This window comes from Echinops telfairi, unplaced genomic scaffold (assembly GCF_000313985.2).
Source record: "Echinops telfairi isolate 266 unplaced genomic scaffold, ASM31398v2 ScPeMD7_1;HRSCAF=3_0, whole genome shotgun sequence".
NCBI lineage: Eukaryota > Metazoa > Chordata > Mammalia > Afrosoricida > Tenrecidae > Echinops > Echinops telfairi.
In genome coordinates, this window is record NW_022103896.1 from 57366259 (window position 1) to 57394179 (window position 27921).

The following is a 27921-nucleotide window of genomic DNA, read 5'->3' on the forward strand; positions in this document are numbered from 1 at the left end:
ACGTAAGAGTCAATATTCATTTTTTTTACCACTCAACAGTAGTCTCGTTTTGATTGAGCTTATCTTGTTACTCTTAAAAGTAGGTGTAATGATTTACACAAGCAGGTCTTGACAATGAAAAAGACACAGTCTTGCGAGGTTATAGGGATAACATAGTTTTCCATTGTGAACACACTGTTATAAGCTAGTCAACTAGAATAACACTTACTCTTAAGAAGCAGATGTAGGGCTCTCGCCCACCATGCAGTCCAGTTCCTGCATCTCCCAACCATGCAGTCCAGTTCCTGCATCTCCCAACCATGCAGTCCAGTTCCTGCATCTCCCAACCATGCAGTCCAGTTCCTGCATCTCCCAACCATGCAGTCCAGTTCCTGCATCTCCCAAAAGCGCCATGGCAGCTCTGAGGGACCAGCTGATTCAGAATCTCCTGAAGGAAGAACAGACCCCCCAGAACAAGCTTACAGTCGTTGGGGTGGGTGCTGTGGGCGTGGCCTGTATGTGCCATCAGGATCTTAATGAAGGACTTGGCAGATGAACTTGCCCTTGTTGACGTCATGGAAGACAAATAAAGGGTGAAATGATGGATCTCCAGCAGCATGGCAGCCTGTTCCTTCAAACGCCAAAAATTGTCTCGGGCAAAGACTACAGTGTAACGGCAAATTCCAAGTCAGTTATTAGCACGGCTGGAGCAGAAGGGAGAAAGTCGTCTTAATTTGGTCCCACGCAACGTGAACATCTTCAAATTCATCATGCCGAACGCCGTAAAGCACAGCCCAAACTGCAAGTTGCTCATTGTTTCTAACCCAGTGGATATCCTTACCGATGTGGCTCGGAAGATAAGTGGCTTCCCCAAGAACCGTGTTATTGGGAGAGGTTGCGATCTGGATTCGGCACGGTTCTGTTACCGCAGGGGGAGAGGCTGGGAGTCCACCCATTAAGCTTTCACGGATGGGTCCTTGGGGAGCATGGAGACTCTGGTGTGCCAGTTTGGAGTGGAGTGAATGATGCTGGTGTCTCCCTGAAAAATCTGTGTCCTGCTTTAGGCACTGATGGAGATAAGGAACAGTGGAAAGAGGTCCATAAGCAGGTGGTCGAAAGTGCTTATGAGGTGATCAAACTGAAAGGCTATACTTCCTGGGCCATTGGGCTGTCTGTGGCTGCCTTGGCAGAGAGTATAGTGAAGAATCTCAGGCGGGTACATCCCATTTCCACCATGATTCTTCCTAAGTCTGTAAAAGAAAACAGACAAACAAATAAAACCCCTGTAAATTAAAAATATAATACCACTTCTTGACTAAAACATTCAGAGTCTAAAATCCGAATTTAAAAATACAGACTTCTCTAATAGAATGGGGGGAAATTCAAAATACATTCTCCAGGAATACAGACTCACTGGACCTGATGAGGCTGCTCCAAAACTGACTACTGAAACAAAAAATCACTTTAACTCAAAAAGTGAAAATGTCACTTTTTGTGACTTTTTGAAAAATTATCTATATAAGACCCAGGGGAACTTTAGTAATTCTACAGCATAGATGAGAAATTTGAGGGGCTGAGTAGTCCAGGTAGACTAGAGAAACAAATCCATGGACACTCATCTGTGTATAATAAAGAGGTTTATATACAATAGCAAATGAATATTGAGAACACATCCCAGCCCAGTCCAGATCAAGTCCATAAGGCTGATATTAGCCCATATGTTCGATATCAATCTATAAAGTTCTCTTCAGACTCACGAAACACATGCAATGATGCCAAATCCAGGACAATCACAGACCGGTGGGTAAAAAGTCTTTGGATCCAGTGGCACTGTAAGCATCTCAGTGCTGGCAGGGGACTGTCTCTACAGGGCGTCTCCAGCTTCAGAGGTTGAGTTGCATCAGGGTAGGTCCACATGGCTTCTCTAGCACAGGGCACTAGCGTAGTTCCATGTGTCTTGTCAGCTGCAATGTCTCCCTGGGAGTGAAGTAGTGAGAGAGATGGTGTCTCCCACCTCCAAGGAGAGAAAAAAAATGAATTCCCAGAAGCCTCAGGGAAGGCCAAACACAAACAGAGGCCTCATTGGCCATATCCTGATTGACATCCTAGACTCCACCCCTACATTCTTAATCCTCAAATTCACACCAGAATATGTAACTACCACCGGGGCAGTTCCTCCAAACTAAGGGGTTGGAACAACCCATCACTGTCATGAACAGAGAGCGAAATGCTGAAAGAATGCGAGGAAGGTACACAGTGCCACTGACAATGGACACAGACATGTTCAATGGGAGCAGCATTGGATGAGAACATTTTCAACAAAAATGAAAATTTTAAAATATACTATAAAAACAGAATATGTTTCATTAAAGAAAATTAGTTATAACCCTATATATCTAGTTATCAAAATTCTTTCTATAAACCAACATGTGCTATAGTAATAGATGTATTTTTATCAACATGATAAATAACAAGGTCTTATGGTATGCATGTGTAATAACTACCATAATTTCAACATGGTGATTACTATGTATATTTCAATATATCTCCAGTAATTATTATTAAATGATATAAATACAAGATAAAAATATGAACTTATCTAGTTATAAATAACCCTTGCAAAGCTCTACAAGGCTGAAGTAACCTCATGGTGGAGCTGTGAGTTGTTTGATATGACTCACATAGCCATTGTCATAACTCCCACGAAATGACTTTGTCTGCAGGAGAAAGTGGAGGAAGATGCTCATAGGGTTAATTGATTATATGGTTTAGCCATTGTGAACAAAATTAATCCTGAACCTCCTCCACTCTGGAAGAGAAAGTTATAACACCCGAGAAGGTCAGACACTGCCTCGACACTCTTTAAGGAGTAAATTTCAATAAAGATTTCAATTAAATATAGGCTTATCTTCAAATTGATATTGGAAAACATTCAAGACTCTCCATTACTTCAGATCTAGCATAATGAGTTCAGAAAATCTATGCAACCTATCACCTACTATTCTCTTGACCTACGGACATTCTTTTGGCTCTTCAAATACACCAAAGTTGTCCTCAGTCGTGTACGCTAAATCAGAGCTGCTTAAATTGTGGGTCAAGACCCTATATGGGGCCATGTAACAGAATGTGGGTGTTGTCAAAGTCAACTAGAAACCTGGATGACATATCCCAGTGGTCCTCAACCTGTGGGTCATGGCCCCTTTGGGGGTGACCCTTTCACAGGGGTCACCTAAGACCATTGGAAAACACATATTGTGTTTTAGGAACTGAGACACCACTCCTCTATCCATCTCTAGGCGGGTCCACCCACATGCAGATACACCCACATACAAATACCCGGCATGATGACATCATCATGCTAACCCCATCACATACACCCTGTACAAATACAGGTGTGACAAGGTTGGTGCCATAATGTACTTATGTGGATCAGTCACACATGTGTAGAGAGCAGCTACTGTGTTAAAAAGCAGCTACTGTGTTGAAACCAGCAGTATTGGAGGTAAAATGACACTTCATGAATTATAATTACTGGGTAAATGTTGTGGAAGTTGATCTCTGTTGTGCTCTTGCAAAAACTGCCCTGAGAATTTCTGATCTGCTGAGAAAGAAGCTATCTCAACCTTCACATTGATGTTGGCTTTTTACCCATACTGTCGCAAAATGTAGCAATGTAGTTTACTATTGTTATATCAAGGCTGTTACCCATACTACACCAGGCTTCAAGACAAAATTTCATTTATTTGTAATTAGAAATAAATATTTCCCAACATATAATTGCATATTGTTTTGTGATTAATCACTATGCTTTAATGATGTTCAATTTGTAACAATGAAAATACATCCTGCATATCAGATATGTACATTAAGATCCATAACAGTGGCAAAATGACAGTTATGAAGTAGCAATGAAAATAATGTTATGGTTGGGGAGAGTCACCACAGTATGAGGAACTGTACTAAAGGGTCACGGCATTAGGAAGGTTGAGAACCGCTGAGCTATCCCAAACTGTTTTGCAGGATCCATCCAACTATCAGGCCAGGATCGGGTAGAAGTGTGGATATCCTATTCCAAACTGCTTCACATGAGTCATTCCCCTAGAGGTCTGGATGACTCAGCTCAGCACCTCACGTAAGAATGAGTTGCACAAGCGGTGGGTTCCAAGACCAGCCGTTGTGGTGGAATAAGGACCAATCAGGATATAAGAACACGGGTCAACAGAAAGTAGCATAGGGACTTGAGATGAGCCAACGGGATCCCACCAGCGCCCCTATATAAAACCCAATGTCATATCCCTAGATGATATTTAGACAACTTTCTAAAATGAGGTAACGTGTTTGTGATAGTAACATGCTTTATTAAATCTTTGCCCTGTCTTGTCTTGGTGACTTACCTGCGTGGCTCCCGCTGTTGTGGTGGCAAACCACTCCGAGGGACTTTTGAGGTTTGTGCTGAAGAAGAAAAGCCTGCGCGGCATCGACGTTTAGCACATAATGGGGGCTGCAAAAAATTGGCAACTGTAAAGGGGTTCGGACACACACTAAAAATGAATTCAGAATCCAACACGGAATGAATCTGAGATGTTTCAGGCAGCATTTGCCCCTATTGCAACGGTCTCAGGTGTAAAGCGGTCGCATGTGGAAAAAGTTGAAGATGCCTTACCTTAATACTACTCTCCGTTCTCGGAGTGTGGTTCTCCTGGTTATTTGTGTGGTTGTCTTCCTTTTGTCATCAGTTCCCTGCTTGCCTCTTACCCTCCTCAGATGTGTCTTTTGCTCCCTAGCCTATCCCATTTCATTTCTCTTTGTATTATGCACTGTAATAATGGTATTTCTTTAATAAATTGTTGATTCATTGCTATCCCTCTGTTTCCTTAGACCTATGAGTGGGATCCAGATGAACAAGGACCTATTTTGTTTATCAATGCATCATCAGGAATGCCTGCTCTAGAATAAGAGCCCCATACATTACTGTTGAGCTAATCAATGATCTTAATTATCTTATAGGCAGCAGTGCTTTCTTTTTCTTCCTTAGCCTGTAGTCCTCTGAAGCCATGCAAGATTCAGAAGCAGTTCTGCCTGTGAAGTTTTATCTATCATACTCTCAACTATTCTCAGAGTCGATCAATATAATCATTTTATTCCCGCTTATGATTAGTAACTTTTCTTCTATGTTCTTCAGGGAACTCACTTGTTTCTTGTTAATAAAAAGGAAAAGGAAAAGCCTCAGATAGTTAGTAACAAGTAATGAATTTGAATCAAAGTAAAGATAGCCAATTATAAGCTCAGAAATTATTAAGTGATAGCTCAAAGTGGCAACATGGTTGTGAACGTGCGAGGCTGACATATGGTAAAACAACACTAGGTACAACACATGCTGTCAACACGGTAACACTATTTTCTTGGTTTAAACAGATTAGCAAATGGAACAAATAGAAAGCCAAATGCAAACAGTACAATAAAGAGAGGATATTATAAAAAGACATGCACACAAAAAAGAACAAATGACTAAGGGAAAGAATCCTCATGGGCCATGGATATTAAAAAAACCACATTCCCTGTTCCATGGCTCCCAAATCAAAATCACCTGGGAAGCATTTTAGAAACACTTGTTCTAAGGTTCTAGCCCCAGATACTTAGATGACAAAATCCTAGAATAGAGACCCTGAATTTATACTTTTAAGAACTGCCCCATGATACTTGGAATTTAAAATCTTAAACCTTGTCCCAAAGACTCCATTTTGTAGCTAAGGAAGCAGAGATCTCCAAAGATTCTTCATACCCAGTGCAAAACCCAGTGAAAAACAGAGTCCTATGGATTTTTTTAAAGATAGTATATATATTGTAAGTACTTTAGAAATAGTTTTTAAAACATACAAGCAAATTAAGATGTGGTACATTTAATAAGGAAGTATCCTATGGACCATTCCTTTAATAGTATTTCATTGTCTCAAAGAATTTCAATTTAAACATATGTATTAAATTTTTGTTTCCTTTACTTGGCATCAAATTAGAAAATGAAAAACAAGAAATCCATAGAGATCACTGATGAAGCCATTGTAATAATTAAGAAGTAATGGCAATTGGGACTCATGAAGCTGCTATGTGATGTCACACTAGCTGTACATAGTATTACTCCAGGAGCATACATACAGTGTGGATTCTGCACCTGAAATAAGACAGTGAGACAGGCCTTCCAGATAAGGTGCTAAAGTAAGGAAGTGAAAAATGGAAAATAAAGTCATAAATAATGAGTAAACTCTACAGAAATAAAAAAATTGTGAATCCTTATGTGTTACTCTGAGTAAATTAGAGAAACAAATCCACAGGAAAAGAATGTATATATGTATATATATATGAGAGTTTTATATAAAGGGTAAGTGTACATTAAGAAAGCATCCCAACCCAGTGGTGTCCAAGCCCATAAGTCCAATGTTAGCCCATCTGTCCAACACCAATCTAGAAAGTCCTCCTCAGTCTCACAAAACACATGCAATAATGCCAACTGCAGGAGGAAAACTGAATCAGTGAACGTGTAAGTATCTCAGTGCTGGCAGGGGTCTCCACGCGGCTGCTCCAGGACCCAGGACTCCATCAGGGTAGGTCCAAGTGACTTCTCCTCAGGGATGTCTCACAGAAAGTAAGCCTTGCCAGCTGAAGCAGGGAACTGGTTAAGGCAGCTGCACCCTGGTCCAACCATCAGAGAGCAAGAGACCTTAGAATTAGAAAGGCGAGGCTCACCAAGCTATTTATCTCTTCGCCTTTCAATTAATCCCACATGTGTTTATCGGCCAGGTTGGCACAACAAAATGTAACTATTTCAATCTACCACTTGCCAACTTGGCACCTGTACACAATTCTTTAGCCTAACAATTGCAGTTAAGTAACACCTACACCTTAATCTTATAATCCTGTGAATATATCCCCCCACCTATGAAAGTTTGTAAGCCAACCACTTAATGCTGTTATCCCCCCAATTTTGGGTATCCAATTTCTATCCTGCCTACTTACATCAACCCAGTGCTCTGAGGAGACAATCATATTTTTCTACATGAAGAATCTTCCTTCCAGTTGGAACCTTGTGAAGTCTGCATCCATAAGCAAAGTCACATCAGGGCAGGCCATCCATAAGGTCAACAACAACATGCACCAGTTCACAGGCTCAAAAATCTCCTCCTCTGGTTGGGTACTGGTCAACTCAATGTGGGCTGTCTCACTTAGCCTCCTTAGGTTGCCTATTGGTCGCCTTCTCTTTAGATCATGGGCTCTCACCATTACTCAACAAGCCTAGTCTCCTTGTGCTAGGTCATGAACTTTAGACAGGTCAACCAGCTCTCGTCTTCTCCTTTTTCCTGTAATCCAAGTCCACAGATGTCAGTGGCCAAACTCAACCCGTATCTTTACTGCTGCACTTCTCCCACTTCCACTCAACAAGTAGATCCAGGTTACCTAGCAAGCATTTCAGCCTGTCCACAGGCTCCCTTTAATATTCAGTCCTAGAGAGTTTTCTTCATGGTTCCAGATTTTTTCCAGCTTCAGATAAAGAAAACTGGTTCCTTAGTAATCCAAAGCACTGGGTGGGGCATATCTTTTCAAAGCTTTCTTTTCAGGTGTGGCCTAAACCCATCTAAAGATCAAATTTTAATGGCTGAAAGCAAGTGAGCTTACAAGCTATTTTCATACTTCCCAATAAACATTTCTATAAATCATTATATTGATAATAAGCAGAAGAAATCAGAATAAATATAGAATCAGATACTAACCTCAATTCTTAAGGCAGTCTAAGTTCAATCCTTATTTAGCTTGTCTAAATTACTTGATTTATACAAAAATATGGGATTAGGCCTCTGAGAACATTAAACCATCCAGGCTTCTGTCAGGCATTTTGACCATCTGTCAGCCATTTTCCTAAAGCAGCATGGTTTCTGAGAAATTCAAATGGCAATTTCTACCCCTGAACTCAAAGTATACATTAATCACATTCATTTTCATCATTTTAAACAGGAATAACCAAAGACTACAACCAAACAAAATAATCAAAACTAACCTCCCATCTTTTTTCCAGAAAACACCTGAGTAAACAGTGTGCTTTATCTGACCTCTGGCTAGACAAAGAAGAAAAACTACATGAGGGAGAAGTCAAACAAACATCTACTCTCCATCTTAGGATTTGTTTCTCCAGTACCCCACTCCTGGTACCATAATGTGTTAGTCTGGATAAATTAGAGAAACAAACCCACAGAAACTCATGTATATATGAGAATTTTCTATAAAGGGAAGGTGTACATTAAGGAAGCATCCTAACCCAGTGGTGTCCAAGTCCATAAATCCAACTTTAGCCCATATGTCTCACACCAATCCACAAAGTCCTCCTCAATCTCACATAAAACATGCAATGTCACCAACTGCAGGAGGAAAGCTATATCGGTGAATATATATACATCTCAGCACTGGCAGGGGTCTCCACACAGCTGGTCTACACCCAGGACTCCATCAGGGTAGGTCCATGTAGCTTCTCCTCAGGGATGTCTCACAGGAAGAGAGCCTTGCCAGCTGAAGCAGGGAATTGGCTAAGGCAGCTTCACCCTGGTCCGACCATCAGAGAGCAAGAGACCCGAGAACTAGAAAGGCGAGGCTCACTGAGCCATTTATCTCTATGCCCTTCAATTAATCCCACATGTGTTTATTGGCCAGGTTGGCACAATAAACCTTAACTATCTCACCATATATATATATAATTTAAAGATCATTTGTCATGAATCTTTTGGCTAAGTTACAAACCACCACTATTGTTCTAATTAGTTTGATTTGACAAAGGAAAAAAATGATGATATGAATAAGTGTCACTTCAAAAATGACCTGAGAATCTGGTGTTATTTTCTAGAAAGTCAGAAAAGCAAAAAAATAGTCTTGTTACATATGTGTATGTAGAAACCATAGACCCTCTGATAATGTAGACTACCTAAAGCACAAGGCCCAAAATCAGTGTAAGCAATGCAATGCATACAGTCCCTAATTTAGTATCTCTAGGAAAAATAATGATCAGGTTTATACACATTGGTTTTTTTACCCCCACTAGAATCCCATGTACTTTATTGTTCATGACTCAATAATTCATAGTTCTATAACTAATAAAACTTAACTCAATTAAGGAAATTTATATATTTTCCAAATCACCTGCAACACTTGGAGAAGAGAGGTTAGGGGAAAGGGAAGAAGGAAGCTTAACAGGGCAAAAGTTATCCTGTGGACAGATGTTTTAGTTAATTTAAAAGAGGTCGTTGCTGTAGGTGAGATTCTCTCGGCTCTGGCCAATAGTGACCTATGCTCAAAAGAACAAAATACCGCATGCCCTGGTTAACAAGCTTGAGTTGCACATTAAGACAGCATAGAAGCTCAGTCTTTAACCACGTCTAGGAGATGGCCAATTTACCTATTGTTCTTTGAGGGGCTAAGATACAACATGCTGTTTTCGTTGTTGTTGTTGTTGTTGTTGTTAGGTGTCACTGAGTAGGTTATGCCCCATAGTGACATGATGCACAACAGAACAAAACACTACAAGGTCCTGAGCCATTCTTACAAGTGCTGCTAGGCCTGAGCCTATTGTTGCAGCCAGGGTGTTGGTCCGTTTTCACTGCCCCTCCACTTTAACAAGCATGCTGTCCTTCTCCAGGGACCGGTGTCCCCTAACAATATGTCCGAATTATGTAAGACGGAGTGTTTCCATCCTTTCTGGTCATGCTTCCAGGACAGATTGGATTGTCCTTTCATCAGTCCATGGTCCTTCAATACGCTTCTCCAGCCCCACAACTCAAGTGCATTGATTCTTTGAGTCTTCATGAGTCAATGGCCTGCTTTCACCTGCATAGGAGACAATGGAAGAGACCATGGCTCGGGCCAGGCCGCCTGAGTCCTCAGAGTAACACCCTTGCTTTTCAACACTATGACGGACTCTTGAGCAGCAAATTTAGCTAATGCAAAATGTTTTTTTGATTTCTTGACTGCTGTTTCCATGAGTATTGATTATGGATCCAAATAAAAGAAAATCTTTGTCAACTTCAATCTTGTCTCTATTTAACATGATGTTACCTATTAATAGAGTTTTATCATGATGTTACCTATTGATACAGGATTTTGGTCTTCCTTACATTAGGTTGTAATCAATACTGAAAACTACAATCCTTTATCTTCATCAACAAATGCTTCAATTCCTCATCACTTTCAGCAAGCAAGGCTGCATCATCTGCATATTGCAGGTTGTTAATAAACCTTCATCCGATCCTGATGCCACACTCTTCATCTAACCCCGCTCCTCTGAAGACTTGCTCAGCATATAGATAGAACACGTTTGAAAGAGGAGAGGACGTGAATTAACAGTTGCTTGTGGAGTAAATAGCCAAGTAAAACGTTTTGTTCTTATGAGAATAAGCAAGCAGCATAATCATAAATTATTTATTACTTGGAAGGTTAATCACTGGGTTGCTAACCACAGCACTCTTGGTTCCCACTAACCAGCATCTTCACAGGAGAAAGAAGAGATTGCGCATCTATAAAAATCTACAGTCCCGGGAACCCTAAGAAGTAGCTCTACACTGTCCTAGAGGGACGTTGAGTTGAAACTGACCCAACGGCAGTAGGTAATGAAATACTGGCATAAACAATAAGGATTAATTATAGTTTATGGGAACAACTATCTGTTCCAAGAGAGGCCCTGCCAACTCATTGCCATCCAGTCAATGCTGACTCACAGTGATCCGATAGGACAGGGTAGAAAACCTGATCTTTCTCCCATCAGTCTTCACTAGTTATATTTTCAAAATTAATGCCCACTGCATAGTCATTTCGCCACAAAAGAATACCAGCTATGAGCCAGGCACTATACCCGGTCTGGATTTACAGAGATAGAAAAAATGAATATTCTTGGTTTTAAGGAGCTCGTAGATTGGGATTGACTTTTCCCTTTTCCTCAGATGAAGGTCCCTGGTGGGTGGTGTAGTGGTTAAGCATTGGCCTGCAACCTGCAGTTCAAACCCACCAGCCTCTCTGTGGGAAACATGAGGCTTTCTACTCCCATGAACAGTTACAGTCTTGGAAACCCATAGGGGACGTCACTTTGAGTGGGCATCAATTCCATGGCAGCGCAAGGTTAATTGAGAGTTTCATCACATAGGTACTGGAATTTAACGCCTATCTCACCACCTCTGCTAGAGCCTCCACTCTGCCTGCATTCATATGAAACTTTTAAGACTGGATAAAATTTAGAGCCAGTTGAGTATATTGTTCTGAGATTAATCTACTGCTGAAAAATAAACAAGTGGATAAAGTATGCTATGAAACCTTTTTAAAGGCTCACAGGCCAAAGGGAAAAAAATCATGTTAGGAGTTCAAGAAAAAAATGAATTTAGCTTATTGAAGGCTAATCGAGTTACTAGAAAGCTCTCATGTAGACAAAAGACACCTGTTTTTCCCAAATGGTTGTATTGTTTGTACTCAGTAGACATTTTCTTTCTAATGTATCAAATTAGTAAAAATTTAAACAAATTCTATTGTCTGCTATAACTAAGGATGCAGCTATTCTGTTTTGCTTACTACTATATCCCAGGGTCCAAAATCTACATAAAAATATCAAACATTCTTATATACTCCTGACAGGAGTGCTAATGATGCAGTCCTTTTGGTAAGCAAATTTCTAATAGAAACTCAATGCTCATTAAAACAATAATTCCAATGGGAGTCGATTGCAAGAACATTACCCAAATCATGAAAAGTTTTATATAAATATAATTATTGTTTCCAAAAAGACAAATCCTGATGAGAATAGTTTCATGTGTTTTTGAAAAGAACGTATCATGGATAAAATAATAATATCTTAATTATGACCCACTTACTCGACTTTGCTCAGGCATTATCAAAGTATTTTACAAATATCACTTGATTTACTCATCAGAGCAATGCAAATAAATATTTCTCCTAGAATACAGATGGGGAAACTGAGGCTTGCAACGATCAAGGAGCTGGTCCAGATTGGAGCCACTGCTATGTGATGGAGCCAATTAACAAACTGCAAAATGTAATTGATATTAGGCTTCACTATCCCCAATCTCTCATAGTTCAAAACGCACCGCATTCATTTTTAATCTTTATTGTTCTTTTCCTTTCCACCACTCAGGACATGAGAATCCAATCTTATCCCAAGGTATTGAGTAACTGTAGTATCCTTTTCAAAAGGTTTTGAATTTGAAAGAGTTTTAAAAGAAACAATGATAAAACTTTGTCAGTGATTGTAAAGTATGGTCCAGGAGCCCAGGAAGATCTCTAAAGCCTTCTCATGGGATCTACAAAGTCAAGATGAAGTTACAACAAATTTAAGATGGTGGCTGTTTATTGCACTGTCATTCTTTCACAAGTATACAGTGGAGTTTTCCAGTGACTGCATGACTGATGGCATATCAATAGATTAGATACATAAGTGTTTATGAGAATCTAGTTACTTTCTAATCAAACATTATATTAAATAATAAATCTGGGGGGGGGAAATGGGAGAACCCTGTGGTAGTTACATAACATGGTGTCAATTTGGGAGTTGAGAGGATTAAAATTGAAGGGGTGGAATCCAGTCTGTCAATTGGATCAAAGCCAGTGAGGCCTCTGTGTGGGCATAGCTTTGTCCTGAGAATTCTGGGAAATCTGGTTTTTCCCTCCTTGGAGGTGGGAGAGACTCTAGGTTCACTCCCAGAGAGACGTTCTACTGACAAGACACATGCCGCTATGCTGAAAGACTCTGTGCTCTGGGAACTGGAGAAGACACTTGGAGATCCCAGCCAGCGCTGAGATGCTTACAATACCACTGGACCCACAAGATTCACACCCACTGACCTGTGCTCCTCCTCATTCAGCATCATTGCTTGTATTTTGAGTCTAAAGAGGACTTCATAGATTGGTATTGGACATATGGGCTAATATTGGACTTATGGACTTGATCTGGACTGAACTGGGATGTTTTCTCAGTATTCAACTGCTCTTGTATATAAAGCTCTTTCTTATACACATATGAATGTCTATGAATTTGTTTCTCTAGTCCACCCAGACTCACACAGACCCTGTTCTCATAATTTATTTTTTAGAAAATGTAGTTATTTTACAACAAAGATGTTATTTTATTAATATAGAATCATTTATTTTTACATTTCTCAGATTTAAACTTTAATGTAACAAATAATATTAGATATAACGCCTATAAAAAAGAGCTCACTGTCATACCGTCATTTTTAAGAGTCTAAAAGGGACCTGAGAGCAATCAGCCCTGTGGATCGCAGAGCTAGGTAAATTATTCAAAAAAAATTTTTTTAATCAATTTATTGGGGCTCATACAATTCATCACAATACATAGATCAATTGGGTAAAGCACATCTATACATTTGTTGCCCTCATTATTCCCAAAATTCGCTTTCCTCTTGGGTTCCCGGAATCAGCTCATTTTCCTTTTCCCCCCTCCCCCTCCCTTCCTCCTCCCCTCTCCCCCATGCATAATTTATAAATTATTATTATATCTTATATTACACTGTCCAGCGTCTCCCTTCACCCACCCCTCTGCTGCCCGTCCCCCAGAGAGGAGGTTATATGTAGCTCCCTGTGATCCATTCCCCCTTTCTACACCCCCTTTCCCTCCTGGTATCGCCACTGTCACCCCTGGTCCTGAGAGGTTCATCTGTCCTAGATTCCCTGCGTTTCCGATTCCCATCTGTCCCGCTGTGCATCATCTTGTCTATTGAAGTTCCTGCTAGTAGCTCCGGATCAATTATATAGAGAGACATTTTGAAGCCTCACTCTATTCCACAGATGTGGACACCTACTCTAGGTTAGCTTTCATGCAACCATCACTCCATCAATATTGTTAAAAGAAGTAAATATGGTAGCCCACTGAAATCATATCCAACCAGGATATCCAGGCACTAATAACTAATTTGTCTTTAAATATAATAAACTATTATTCATAGCTACAGGAATCAAGTTATTTAACACAACCAACGACTGACGGTGTAAAGCTAGAAACCTAAGTTTCCTTATTCGAAGTCCATTGTGCTTTCCCTGACACTTCCACTCAGTTATGTTTTAATCCAAGCAACGTAGGTATATCCATGAGGGACCCCACTACCCATCATGCTAGTATTCACTCCCATTCTCCCTCAGACACACACCAAGTCACACGCACACACATCCTCACGCACATTTTCTATCAATAAAAAATGACAAAGAGCTAAACCCTTATCTTCTGACATAAATCACTGTTTTGCCTTTTCTTTCCTATAGCAAAACAGATGCCTATTTCCATAACTAGCAGGAAAAGTGCTATGTCCTTGCTCGGTTTTCATTAATAATGGCATGACTGAGCTATTGAGCTATTACCCTGGGTCACGTATTTTCTTGATGTTTTCCATTCAGTGTCACATGTAATTGTTACAACGGCCTGTGAGTTAAATATCAGTGCACTGCTTCTACACTTGTGGAAATTAATGCTCAGAAAGTTAAGTAACTTGCCCAGATCACATGGTTATTAGGTTACAAAATTGAATTCACACCCAACTTCTCACTTTGGACCATCTCATGTTGTTAACCGCTCCTCTATACCCTCTAACAGCAGCAGTTTCCATGATCCGTTCTGACTGTGGCGTGTGCAGTGGAGTGACTTCCTTGGTTATTATATGGGTGGGTGGTCCACAGTAAACAGAATTGCTAGATATGGTTCAAATAAGCACGGCATAGGGGCATTGCATTTTATTCCTTTATACAGTAACTACCTTATCTTTTTAAAATGCTTTTCGCTCCTGGTGTGTTATGGTTCTTCCAAAAGTTTAAACAACAGGTCATGAAGTAAATGAAATTATTAGTAGTGGTATTTATCTACCTCGCTATTCCAAGTTCCGTGAAAAATAATAAATTGACTCACTTGTTTTAATGTTAACTGAACCACTAGAGAGACCTCATACAATGGAGAGAGCGTAGCAAGAAATATGGAGAGTGGCATGCTCAGTTAATTGAACATTTTATAGAACATTGAGAGAGTTCAGGGAAAGTGCAGTTCCCATTTTTTATTTTCCCATGTTTAATGAAAATCCACCTATTATGATTGCCTAGAAAAAGAAGAAATAAAAAGAGAATTATCATTTTTATTTCTACTTAGTAGCTCATCCAAGCATTTTGAGTTTGCTGGGTCCAGCGGTAAACCATGCAAAGAGCTGTCGGAAAGAGACAGAAGAGAGTAAGGATGTAGTAAAGCTCTCCTTTCCTTGTTTCACGGTGTAGTTTTTAAAGTAAATTTTGAAGTAGTAAAGGTTTTCTTTAATGCCCAGTCCTCCTGGCTCTATTTCATCTCTTCGAACTTTCCAGTAGGATACCACATGGCATTCTTCCTTGGGTTTCTAGTGCCCAAAGGAGTAAGAAAAGTGCTTCATCAGTTTGGGTAGGATGTGGTATCAATCCCTGAGGGCGCTAAGTCCATTCAAGGGGGAAAGAAGAATCTTTTCACTAAATTGTTTTAGAGAAACTGGATTTCCATGTGCAGGGGAACAAAGGGGGGGCAGGATCCAAGTTTAGCTTTGTCTTAACCCTTTAGTGCACGGCAGTGTCTGGGATCTTAGAAGCTTTCAAGGCCACCAAAGCTGCTATTCACCTGAAGCAGCAGAGTAACAAGGGGCGTCACAAACACAAAGAATGCCTACCTCCACAAGCGTCCTTTGCCGTGAAGCAAGAAGAAATGAATGGCGCTCAGCTAACATACAGTTTGATCAAACATGCTATTAAAGAAGGACCTGGGCAAAAGGAGGGGCATGCAGGACAGAATTTACATTTCTTATGAACTGCAGACTTACCGAGCCACTGAAACTGGTGACTTGAGCTAAACATTAAACCTGAGTCCAAAAAATTTCCCCAGAAATCCTAAAACTGAAAAAAGAATAGCTTAATTAGTAAAAAAAAAATTTTGAGCATTGAGCTCTGCTAAGATCTATCCATATTAGATCAAGATAATAGTAATTTGAAAGATTAGATAGGTGTTACATGGGAACCCTGAGGACAATGAAGTTATGTTAACCCAGGAGGTACACCTCAGGAAAAAGGGGAGATTTGTACACAATTCAAAGACATAATCATGCCACAGAAGTGTACATGTAGAAATTGATGGGTTTGTGTATATTTCGCTATGTATATGATCCACAACAACTACATATAAAAATATAAATTCAAAGAAACTTGAGATCACATTATAGAGTGTTTTGCTGCTAAATAAAGAGGGAGAGAAGGGTCAAATTGGAGCAACAGAATCACAATCCCTAGCAAGCAAGTGCATTAAGTTTTCTTAAAATTCTGTCCAAATTCTACTCCAAGATTATCTGGGAACATGAAATCCTGTAAGTGGAGAAAATGGCATAAGATCTGAGAGGAGGAAGAGCCAGCCTCATGCCTGATCCCATGCCAGAGGCATGTTAATGTACTTACAATGCGTATAGTTAAGCAATTTGGTGAATAAAAGTACAGGTGTGCATGAAAATTCACAGAAGTCATGGAATACCACTTTTAATAACTATCTATAAAACATGAATGGCATTTTGGATGTTAAGTAACTGTTGAACATGTTTTCATCAATCGATAGCTGGGGTGTAGAAGATCGTACCCCAGGGCCGTATCCGTTCTTGAAGCCGTCCACACCAGCTAACTTAATCCATTGGCAGTGCCCCACTTGGATTAAAACTCCTGAGAATCCCCTCTGACTATTGACCAAGGATGTGAATAGCTTTTGCATCAGACAGAGTACAGGGAAAATGGATTCATGCTTACTTAGTATGTTAAATTTTAACACCTTATCATTTCATCTCCCTTTTGACCCTGTTAAAATTTTCTGCTTTCTTTTGGATTCAGATCTTTTGAGCTTGACATTACAATTGTTGTCAGGAGGAGAGTTGTATGTTTTCCTTTATATGAAATCCAGGATAGGTAAAACGATAGCGAAGTACTGGATTCGAAGTTTCTTCAGTTTATAGCAGATGGATACCAGAATGAGGGAAATGTTCTAAAATTGACTGTGGTGATGATTGCAAACTTTTCATTATGTTTCAAGCATTGAAATGCATGATATTTGAACTACATGTCAATAACACTGTACAAAAGTGATCTTGCTTTAATTTTAACAGAATTAATGTTATTCTGATAGAGGTTCTTTTCAAATTGATGTCATCTTTCTTATTGTTTCAAACTAGAACCTGTTCATATACTATCAGAAGTTAATATCAGTTTATCTTTGGTTTAATTTTTTTATCCAAATATTTGTTTTTCATTATATCCATTTCCATTAACTTTTTGAAAAACCTCATATATTGAGAGCTATGAAAAATAAAGTTGTCAGAAATTTCAGTTTACTTGGATCCAGAATCAATGTTGATCAGCAGTTGGGAAACCAAATGTACTGCATTGGGTAAATCTGCTCCACAGGACTGCTTTCAAGTGTTGAAGAGCAAGCCTGTCATTTTGAGGACTAAAGTGTTCCTGATCCAAGCCAGGCATTTTCAGTGATATCATATGCATATGAAAGTTGGACAATAAATAAAGAGTACTTCGAAAGTTTGGTGGATTTGATTTGTGTCTTGGTGAACAATATTGAAACAGGTGGACTGCCAAAAACTCAAACTTCTCTGTCTCGGCAGTGGTACAACCAGAATGTTCCTTAGAAGCCAGGATGATGAGATCTCATCTGTCATGCTTTGGACATGTTCTCAGGAGAGAGTCCATGGGAAAAGCTATCACGCTTGGGAAAGTAGAGGGTCAGAAAACCAGAGGAAGACCGTCAAGAAGCTGGACTAACGCAGCGACTGCAACCATGGGCGCAGACATAGCAATGGTGAGGGGGTTGAAGGACTGGTAGTCTTCCTTTCTCTTGTGCACAGAGTCATGATGAGTAGGAACTGACCCAATAGCACCTGAACAACAAAAGGAACAACTTTTTATTGGTAATAACAACAAAGGAATTTGTACTAACAAGGAAACACAAATAAATTGCTTTCTAGATCATCGTGCTGTATTCAAGTGGTCATCAAACCCGAAGCCAAACTCACTGTCATCCCATCAGTGTTGACTCATCATGATGCAATAGGCTAGGGAAGAAATACCCTTGTGCATTTCTGGGACTGTAAATATTTTCAGGGGTCGGGAGCCTGGTCCCAGGGAACAGCTAGTGTTTTTGAACCGCTGTCCTTGCTGTTAGCAGCCTAAGGCTTTAACCACAATGTCACCAGGTCTCCTCAGGAAGATCATAGACATGCGAAATGCAGGAGATTTAAATACTCTATAAATGTTTATCGATATATTAAACACAACATGAAAGATTAAGACAGATTTTTTCCTCCACTATACAAATAAATTATAAGTTTCAGGAAGGCAATGGTGAAAGGTTTTTATTAATTACTATAATGCATTAGCATTCTGTAGGGAAAAGAATAGATAATGGCAATTTAATTAATTCATTTTATATCCTTAATAATGGAGTAATTCCATGTGTATCTTTAATTAAAGAATAATTCATGAAACTGGTCCATCCCAAGACTGCCCAGCCATGGTGGTACAAAGCTATGGATGCTGACACTGTGATGCAGGGACAGTGACGGTGACACGGGTGCTGGCCAGTTGGATAAAGTCTATCACAGGTACCGCGAGGTGTATGCGCAGAATCATTAAGAATCTTAATGTTACTAACTGAGAATGACAGATAAGCTAAAATATTTGGGTTTTCCTTAAGACACAAATAGTTTCTTATTGTTGAAAATGAAACTTTACTGACATTTTTTGTACCAGTAGACTCTTCTTTATGTGAACATTGATAAAAGCTCCCCTCAGAAACAAGCTTTCCTGGATGCTGAGCAATGCAATTCTCTACTCGGACATATCTCTTCCAAAGTCCACTTTGCCTAACTCAGGAGTCACGAGTTAAATGTGCACATCACAAACGGGATGGCAGCAAGAGTCTCCCTCCAGAATCAAAGTGTCAGTTAAGCCTCTATCTGCAACCACAACCACTTTCTGCATTCAGTTTTTATTTAAAGGGCTTAATTGGAAGTTTTTATTACTCACAATTAGGCTTTTTAATTAAAAGGAAAAGTTGAAAGAGGCTGCAGGCAAATACTGCTGAAACCCAGATCAGCATAAAATCAAAGGAAATAAAAACAAAAGCACGCCCCTGTAAACCAGCAACGACAGGCGCGGCTTTCAATGATGTGGACTCCTGGTCAGATTTACAGTCACAGCACACATGGACCGTGATGAAGTGGACTTGACTTATTAGAAAAGCCAGACTGCATCTAATGTAACAATAAAATCCTTCTAAATGATACTTAAAGGGCTACAGTAACATTCAAGATTAAAAAATCCACCAACATGCACAGTTGCCAATTCAAATACTTAGCAACTCTAATTCCCCAGCATACACCAACTCGTCACACTATAGCAGACTCCTAAAACCTCCTCAACAAGCCGAATACTCCGTAGAAACAATGTGGATTAGTGTTTATTATTTCCAAATGATCAGCTTTTCCATTCTGTAGAAGTTGGGGGTTTTTTTTGGGCGGGGGTCTAAATTCTGAGCCCATCAGTACCTTCAACTTTTGCACCAGTGATAGTTCTCTTAATTCAAAATGAAATGAGCACTTGGATTCCTTTACATTCGCAGTATCTTTTAAGTTCCAAGCACTATCTTTAGGGCAAAATAGGGCTTCTTCTATGAAGTTGAGCTCATAAACAGAGATAATAGGAATATGTAGAGATATTATATTTGTGTCAGAGACAGTTTTATATCTAAGTAACCTATTTATCTAGCGTTTTACAGAAATAGAGTCACCACCCCCACCACCCCCAAAGAAAAAGCAAAAAACGTGGTTGCCATCGAGTCAGTGCTGACTCATTGTGACCACTTGTGGGTTTCCAAGACTAACTGTTCGTGGGAGGGGGCAGCCAAGCCTCTCTCCCAGGAAGCGGCTGGCGGTTGAGAACTGCCAATCCTGCGGATCACAGCCCCACTCCTACCCACTACACCACCAGGGCTCACAAGATATCAGAAATGGTTGTCATATAAACAGCAATGTTGAAAAAAATCATTTCTTCAGACCTTAAGCTTGCCAACTCACAGATTGACTTAATTTTTACCCACATCACCCACAAATTTCGGATAGAAACCTGTAAATGTCTATGTAGAAAGTAAAGTAAATTCTAGTGTAATGTCAAGGCTTACAGAATCCTTCATATATGTGCCCAGTAATTTAAGGAGTTAATATTTTTCAAGTTGAGATCTCAGCTAAAAATGAAGAGAAAAGGGAGATGCAGTCCCACTGCCTTTTTCTAAATACGGTGTGTATGCATAATATCCGGCACAAAGAACACTTCTTCGGCCTTATAAGACCTTGTGCACACTGGGGCAGGAGACACGGAACCTTTACTGCAGAGCTGTCTACCTCACTGTCATCAGCAACCTCAGACCAAATTACCACCATCTTTTACCTACAAGGTCTCTGCCTCAAGTTTTGCCCTAGACAACTGATTCTATGCAGAACAAACTTTAATGAATGCTTTATGGCAATTGGCAGAACCGATTTCCTTAAAGCCCACTGTGTATTTTCAAGGCACACTGGTATCTTAGTGGTTATGCACTGGGCTGCTAATCACAAGGTCAGCCGTTCGAAATCAGAAGCTGCTCTGCCAAACAAAGGGTTGGCCTTCTACTCCCAAAAAGAATCCCAGCCTTAGAAACCCAGAGGGACAGTTCTACCCTGCCTCATGGGGCCACTGCGGGTCAGAATCAACTCGACGGCAGGGAGATTGGATAGGACCCTGTATTTTCAGAAAGCATGTGAAATGAAGGAAAGGGGGAAAAACTGTTTGAGGTAAGAGAGTCTGATACATCATGTGGGACACATGTGTCCCGAGTGAACACTAGTGATAGGTGAGGTGAAATCCTGTTCCTTCAAATTCATGCTTCGTATAGATGTGTGCAGCAGTAGCACATACTACTGTTGGGACAGCTGTGTCCCAAGACATGGAAGAAGCTGAAAACATCCATGGGCACAACAAACCACATCTGTGGCTTCTTCCTGTGTCTAGGAAAAACTACTACTAACTTCTGTGGTTAGCATGAAGTCAGACAGCCCCGTGGAGCCCTGCCTAATCTGGGTCAGGATTCCAAACCCCTCTTGCTTCAATTCTCCTTAGTTGAATCTCCTCTAAGTAAAAAAGTATTTCTCAGTTGTCCAGACATATCCCTAAATCTTTACCATCCAGGAGGCACATTCCTAAACCCTGAATTACCATCCCTCACACTCACACTGGGCTCCACTTTCTGAGGGACTAGGGCAGTTTCTGCCTCCCAATTTAAACATAGTCTTTTAAGAAACCCCCCCCTCACTGCTAGAGTATTTGACCATGTGAAACGTAAATTTTAAAAGAATAAATATTTTAAAATAAATAAATAAGTAAAAGAATAAATTAATGCCAAGTGCTGAACAGTGCCTTTGGAGTTGTTAGTATTAATAAAGGCACATTGTTTGATAAGAAATTATTACAATAAAGAAGAGGATATGAAAAACTTTATCCATTCAATTGATTGGTGATAACCTATAAAGTCTCTATGAGTCAGAATTGACTGGATGGCAGCAAGAGAAGGACTAATTATAGTCCCTTCACTAGACATCTGGTCTGAGCAATGGCCAAATCCCTGTGATTTCTCTGTGGTCTTGCATTTAGTCTCTTTTTTTGGTTATGTTTGTTTCTTGCTACTGTTCGTTGGGCTGTTGATTTTTCCCCAGGCTTCTTCCTGTCTTCAAAGGGCTGCCCAAGGTATTACTTTGAGTTGTAAGTGTGTTACTGTTAGTTGTCTTCAAGTGGTATCTGGTCAAAGATTCCACTTAATCCAAAATATTAAATGTTGAGCAAAAGTTGTGGATAAAGTAGAATTCCACTGTCGAAGACAATTTTCCATAACCCACTTTATAAAATGGGAAATAACACAGGAATCAAAATAATAGAACCCCACAGAAAATGTAGAAATCCAGAATGGAAAAGAAGAAGGAGGCAACACAGTGCTCCTGACAATACACGATTAACTGGGTAATTAGGATAAAACATATTTCTGGCCAACTCAGTTCATTTTTAAGGCATGCAGGGAGTAAAAAGAAAAGACAAGCTTCAAAGCACCACCAGCCAACTCTTCTAAGTTTCAAGGAATTGGAGTACAGAGGCAGCAAAGGGTCATCCAAGGCTTTCCTGCATCATCCTGGAGGATTTTCATTTCATAATGGAGACGTGAGCCCTAGCTATTTCCAGAAATGAAAAAAGCGAGTGGATTACTGATAAATTTTAAGACTATTTTAGAAGCCTTTCCATGGTTCAGGAGGGTAAGGTGAAAATTGATTAGAACATGAACATCCTTGGGGATCTATTATTCAGCCTACCGCAAATACTTTTTTTGAGCCTCAATTGTCTCATCTATGTAACAAGAGAAATTAACAGTTGCAATTCTATAGGGTTTAATTTACGTTGTACTCTTGAGCCTCCCTTTCATATTTTCTATTCAACTCTTACTTCATCGCTTCTTCCGTGGGCTTTAGCTATTCTACAATCTAAAGCAAGTTACAGAGATCATTAAATTGAGTGTTGTTGAAGATAATTCAGCAGTTGCAGCAGTACATCTGCAGGTAGCTACCAAAAATTAAAACTAGATTCAGAAAAGGACATGGCACACAGACTTTCATTGCAGATGTCAGATACATCTTGGTAAAAAATACTAGAGAGACATTTACTTGGTTTTGTTTGGTTTTTTTGTTTGGTTTTTTTACTCTTGAAAGGCATTTGACTGTGTGGATAATAACAAACTATGTATCATAGCATCAAGGAAAATGGGAATTTCAGAACACTTCATTGTGCTCATGTGGAATTTGTACTTAGATCAAAAGACAGACCTTCAAACAGAATAAGGGCATACTGCATGTTTTAAAATAAGGAAAAGTGTGATTCCAAATTTTATCCTTTCACCATACATATTCAATCTGCATACAGAGAAAATAATATGAGAATATGGATTATCTGAGGAAGAATGAAGTCATCAGGAATGGAGGAAGGCTTATTAGCTGCCAGAACTAACCTGTAATGTGCTGATGACACAGCCGTGCTTGCTGAAAGTGAAGGGACCTTTAAGCACGTGCTGACAAAACTCCTTGGCTGCAGCCTTCCATATGAATTACTACTCCATGTGGAAAAGAACTAAACTCTTCATAACTGGTCTGATGATAAATGGAGATAAAATTGAAGTTTCCAAGAATTTCATTTTGTTTGGATCCACAGTCAATTCTTATGGAAAAAATCAAGCAAAGCATTGCATTGGGTAAAAATGCTGCAAAAAACTTCTTTAAAGTGTTGAAAAGCAAGGATCTCACTTTGAGGACTAAGATACCCCTACCCCAAGCCATCATATTTTCAATCACCTCATATGTATGCAAAAGTTGGACAATTAATATAGAAGATGAGAGGAGAATTGCTGCAGTAGAATTATGGTGCGGGTGAGTAATATTGAAAGTACCGTAGACTGCTAGAAGAACAAAAATCTGTCTTGGAAGAAGTACAACCAGAATTCTCCTTAGAAGTCAGGATGGTGAGATTTGTCTCACATACTATGGCCATGTTACCAGGAAAGACCAAGTCTGTAAAGCAACATCATGCTTGAAAAGTAGAATGGCAACACAGAAGAAGAAGACTCTCGATGAGACAGATTGACACAGTGGCTGCAGCAATGGGTTCCAACATAAAAACAATTGTCAGGATGGTGATGCAGGACGAGGCAGTGTTAGACATCTCACTGTCGTCGAGTCAATTCCAAATCATGACCCTCTAGGACAGGGCAGAACTGCCCCTGTGGGTTCCTGAAACTGTAACTCTTTATAGGAGTAGGAAGACTCATCTGATATGCTCAATTACATCTAACAAAATCTACTTCCTTCCACCACAAAACGGGTAGGGTTAATGGTTTAGATTGGCACTATGGCTGAAACAATGGGCTCGGGCAGAGGAAGAGTTGTGAGGAGGGCACAGGACTGGGCAGTGCTTCGTTCTGTTGTGTATGATGTCATTCTGGGGCGGAACTGACTCGTTGGCACCGAACAACAACAGATTTAGATCTGTCTTCATTGCAGATGGGAAGCTGGGATGGTATCGTGGCTGAAGTTTTTAGCTGCTCCCCAAAGGCTAAGTGTTTAACCCACCAGCTCCCTGAGGGAGAAGGATGTACTTGTAGTCTGCTCGTGTAAAGGCGACAGAATCGGACAGATCATGAAGAGTTCTCGTCGGGCCTACAGGGTCACTATTTGCAGGAACGGACTCAGTGGCGGTGGGGTTGGTTTTGGTGACTGCCGAGGATTCTTCTCTGAATTTCTCAAAGGACAAAATCTTTTTCTATAGAGAGAACATAAGCCTTCCTTTTGAAAGTATTTTCCTCCCCTTCAAATAGACAACAGGATGGTACCAGTGGATATACTTTCACAAATAGAATTTTCAGAACTGCCATTCACTAATGGGATCTAAACCGCTTACAGCAGGGCAAATCCTCTCCTTCTTATGAGCATTCCTGATTACCTTTCAGTCTCCATAAACCCCACATAGGGATGCATCATAAGCACTTACATATCCTTTTTTCTAGGCTCGGGGTTGCAGATGGCAAGGAAGCTAGCCAATCATAGGCTGCCTTCCAAGATGCTGGCTTTACCGTGTAACCAGATTGTCAAGGTTCACCTGGAGGATTACCTGCTAAATCACAAGTTTAAAGTACACAATTTGGAGTTACCCAAGAGGAAACAACACTCTTACTTATCTCCAGACTCTACACACACTGCATTAAACTTTCCATAACCAAATTTACTGCCAGGCTCAGAACAAGCAGGAAATATTGCTGCAGAAAGTTCTGATATTGGAAACTACCTGTTAAAAATAAATTGTAGTGTTGGTGCAATTCCCTCCCTCTTTGGCAAAAGTCATTTGACCATTGGAGAGCATTACTTGACAGGCTAATTGCTTCAGAGATGCGAGCAAAAATAATTCCAATCCCAAACTAAACCAAATAGGACCTAAATTAAACCAGAGGGGGCCTGACACTGTCAAGATGTTTCTAATAACATATTTGATATCATCAACCAAGTCTTTAAATAGTCTTTAAATATCAATATCTGTGGCAATATCTAAGCCATAAAATGCATGCACACAAAGTGGTGGAAGAAAAGATAAGAAAGGTGACATTAAAGGTAATTTCTTGATTTTTGCTAACTAAATATATAGTTAGGTTTAATGACTCCTGAGCCTAATAGGCGATGCAAGGGTCATTTTGCAATTTTGTGCCCTAAACTCGATCGTCACCATATTTGGTACTCAGCAGAGAAATCTAGAAAACAAATAGGGTCCAGCCAAGTAGATTTGTTGTAACAAGATTCACAGATGTGAAAAAGAGAAAGCACATTTTGTTTGAAAAGGGCATGTCAATTCCCATCCCTACCCATCACGTGGAAGGGAAATGTATGAGGATATCAACTGTGAAATGTCAGAATACTAAGTAGGGTATATCTATTGCCTGTGTTTCTTGATATGAAAGGGAGAGATCTTGGTGAATGCTATTTGAAAGTCCATCTGCCGCAGAGCTATCCTGTACTTCCCTGTGTTCTATAAAGCTGCTCAGGGGGTATGTGCAGAGTGCTGAAGCACTATCTCGATACATCGTCCCATCACTACCCACAGCTGTTAGTAGGAGAGCCGGAGAAAATTGGATGTACTAAAGAAAATGAATTTGGAAATAAAAGAGAGAGAGAGAGAGCCTTCGGAATTTAAATAGGGAAAGGAAAAGAACTGAAGAAAATGATATGGTCACTTTATCCTATGAGACAAGCATGCGTGCTATAAGATTTCTCACTAAGCCTAAACAAAACGATAACATATAAAGGGGGTCTAGATCTTTTGCTGTCCTTATCAAAGGAGGGGCGGGGGATGAATTTATCCAAAGTGGCAGTGCTGTGTACTGAAAATGAAAGTTTGACATTGAAATGGTGATAAACTCTGTGTACAAGTCCTACAGATAAGATGGATATTTATTAGGTTACTTTTCAGATTCAGCTAAATAGCACCTGGCATCTTAAAGAATAATTGTCAAAGCCCCAATCTCTTCTTTCTAAAGACTCAGACAGGGGAAAAGGGATAAAACCTACATGGATGAACTTAAAGTCATGAATGGCAATAAACACCTTCACATGTTTACCATCCCAAGGAATCCTAATCATTTCCTAGATTTAGCAAGCTTGTATAAAAGGACAAACAGGATCACTTTATATAATACAATATTGCAGCCACCTCTGTCGACATGGGAGAAAAACACCAGCCTGTTTTAAGGGTGCAACAAAAATTATTTGAATTAACATCATCATAAGATTAATAATATAGACTCTAGCCGGAGGAGGTAAAATTATCACTATTTGCAGACAACATGACTCTGTACATTGAAAATCCTCAAAGCTCCACAATGGGAGTACTTACAGCGATGGAGGAATATGGAAGAGTGGCAGGATACAAGATCAATAAACAGAAGTCTATCAGGTTGTTATATACATCGGACAGGAGCATGGAAGAGGAGATGAAGGCAATTCCCTACACAATAGCCAAGAACAAATTGAAATACCTAGGAATACATTTAACTAAAAGTCTAAAGACCTATGCAAGGAAGGAAAACTACAAAACCCTACTCCAGGAAACCAAAAGCAACCTCTATAAATGGAAGAACATCTCATGCTCATGGACTGGAAGACTCAACATAGTAAAGATGACAATCTTACCAAAAGCGCTTTATATGTTTAATGCTATTGCAATTCAAATACTAACAACCTTCTTCAAAGAATTGGAAAACTTGATCAACAACTTCATATTGAGAAGGAAGAAGCCCAGAATTAGCAGAGAACTCCTCAAGAAGAAGAACAAAGTCAGAGGACTAGCTTTACCTGATTATAACACCTACTACACAGCCACGGTGGTCAAAACAGTGTGGTACTGGCATAATGACAGATCCTCAGACCAGTGGAAAAGAACAGAAAGACAAGAAGTAAAACCATCAGCACATAAACAACTGATCTTCGGGAAGGGCCCAAAAAGCATCAAGTGGGAGATGGATGCCCTCTTTAACAAGTGGTGCTGGAAAAAATGGATAACCACATGCAGAAAAATGAAACAAGATGTACATCTCACCCCATGCACAAGCACAAACTCATGAGGGATCTCATACCTAGAAGTAAAACCCCAAAATATAAGGCCCATCAGTGAAGGAATTGTGACAAACCTAAGAACCTTGGCCCAGGGAATGCATAGACTAACAGCAACAGGGAAAGTTACACACACAGGTGAACCTGAAATCGACAAGGGGGATTTACTAAGGATAAAAAATACCTGTCTGCATTGAAAGATTTCACCAGGAGGGTAACAAGGCAACCCACAGACTAGGAGAGGATTTTAGCAATGACACAACAGAAAAGGGACTCATGATTAAAATCTACAACACCCTCATGTCCTGCAAAAAGAGGAAAACAGTTAACCCCCTGAGGAAGTGGGCAAAAGAACAGAAAAAAGTTTCAGTAGGGAAACATATTGGCCATATGGCCAATAAACATATAAGAAAGTACTGTCAATCATTAGCTTTCAGAGAGATGCAAAGTAAAACAACCATGAGATACAATCTAACACCCTTGACAGCCCAGAGAGCAGCAGATCAGAGAGCAGCAAATGTTGGAGGGGCTGTGGTGAGACAGGAACTCTCTTCCACTGCTGGTGGTCCTGTAGATATGTAAAGCCTCTGTGGAAAGCGATCTGCCGATATCTAAAACAAACGGAAATTGATCT

General features: G+C 39.9%; 1 pseudogene; it reads left to right on the forward strand.

The window, feature by feature from the left end:
• Positions 1-391: 391 nt before the first annotated feature.
• On the forward strand, positions 392-15835 carry LOC101639683 (annotated as a pseudogene).
• The last annotated feature ends 12086 nt before the right edge of the window (positions 15836-27921 follow it).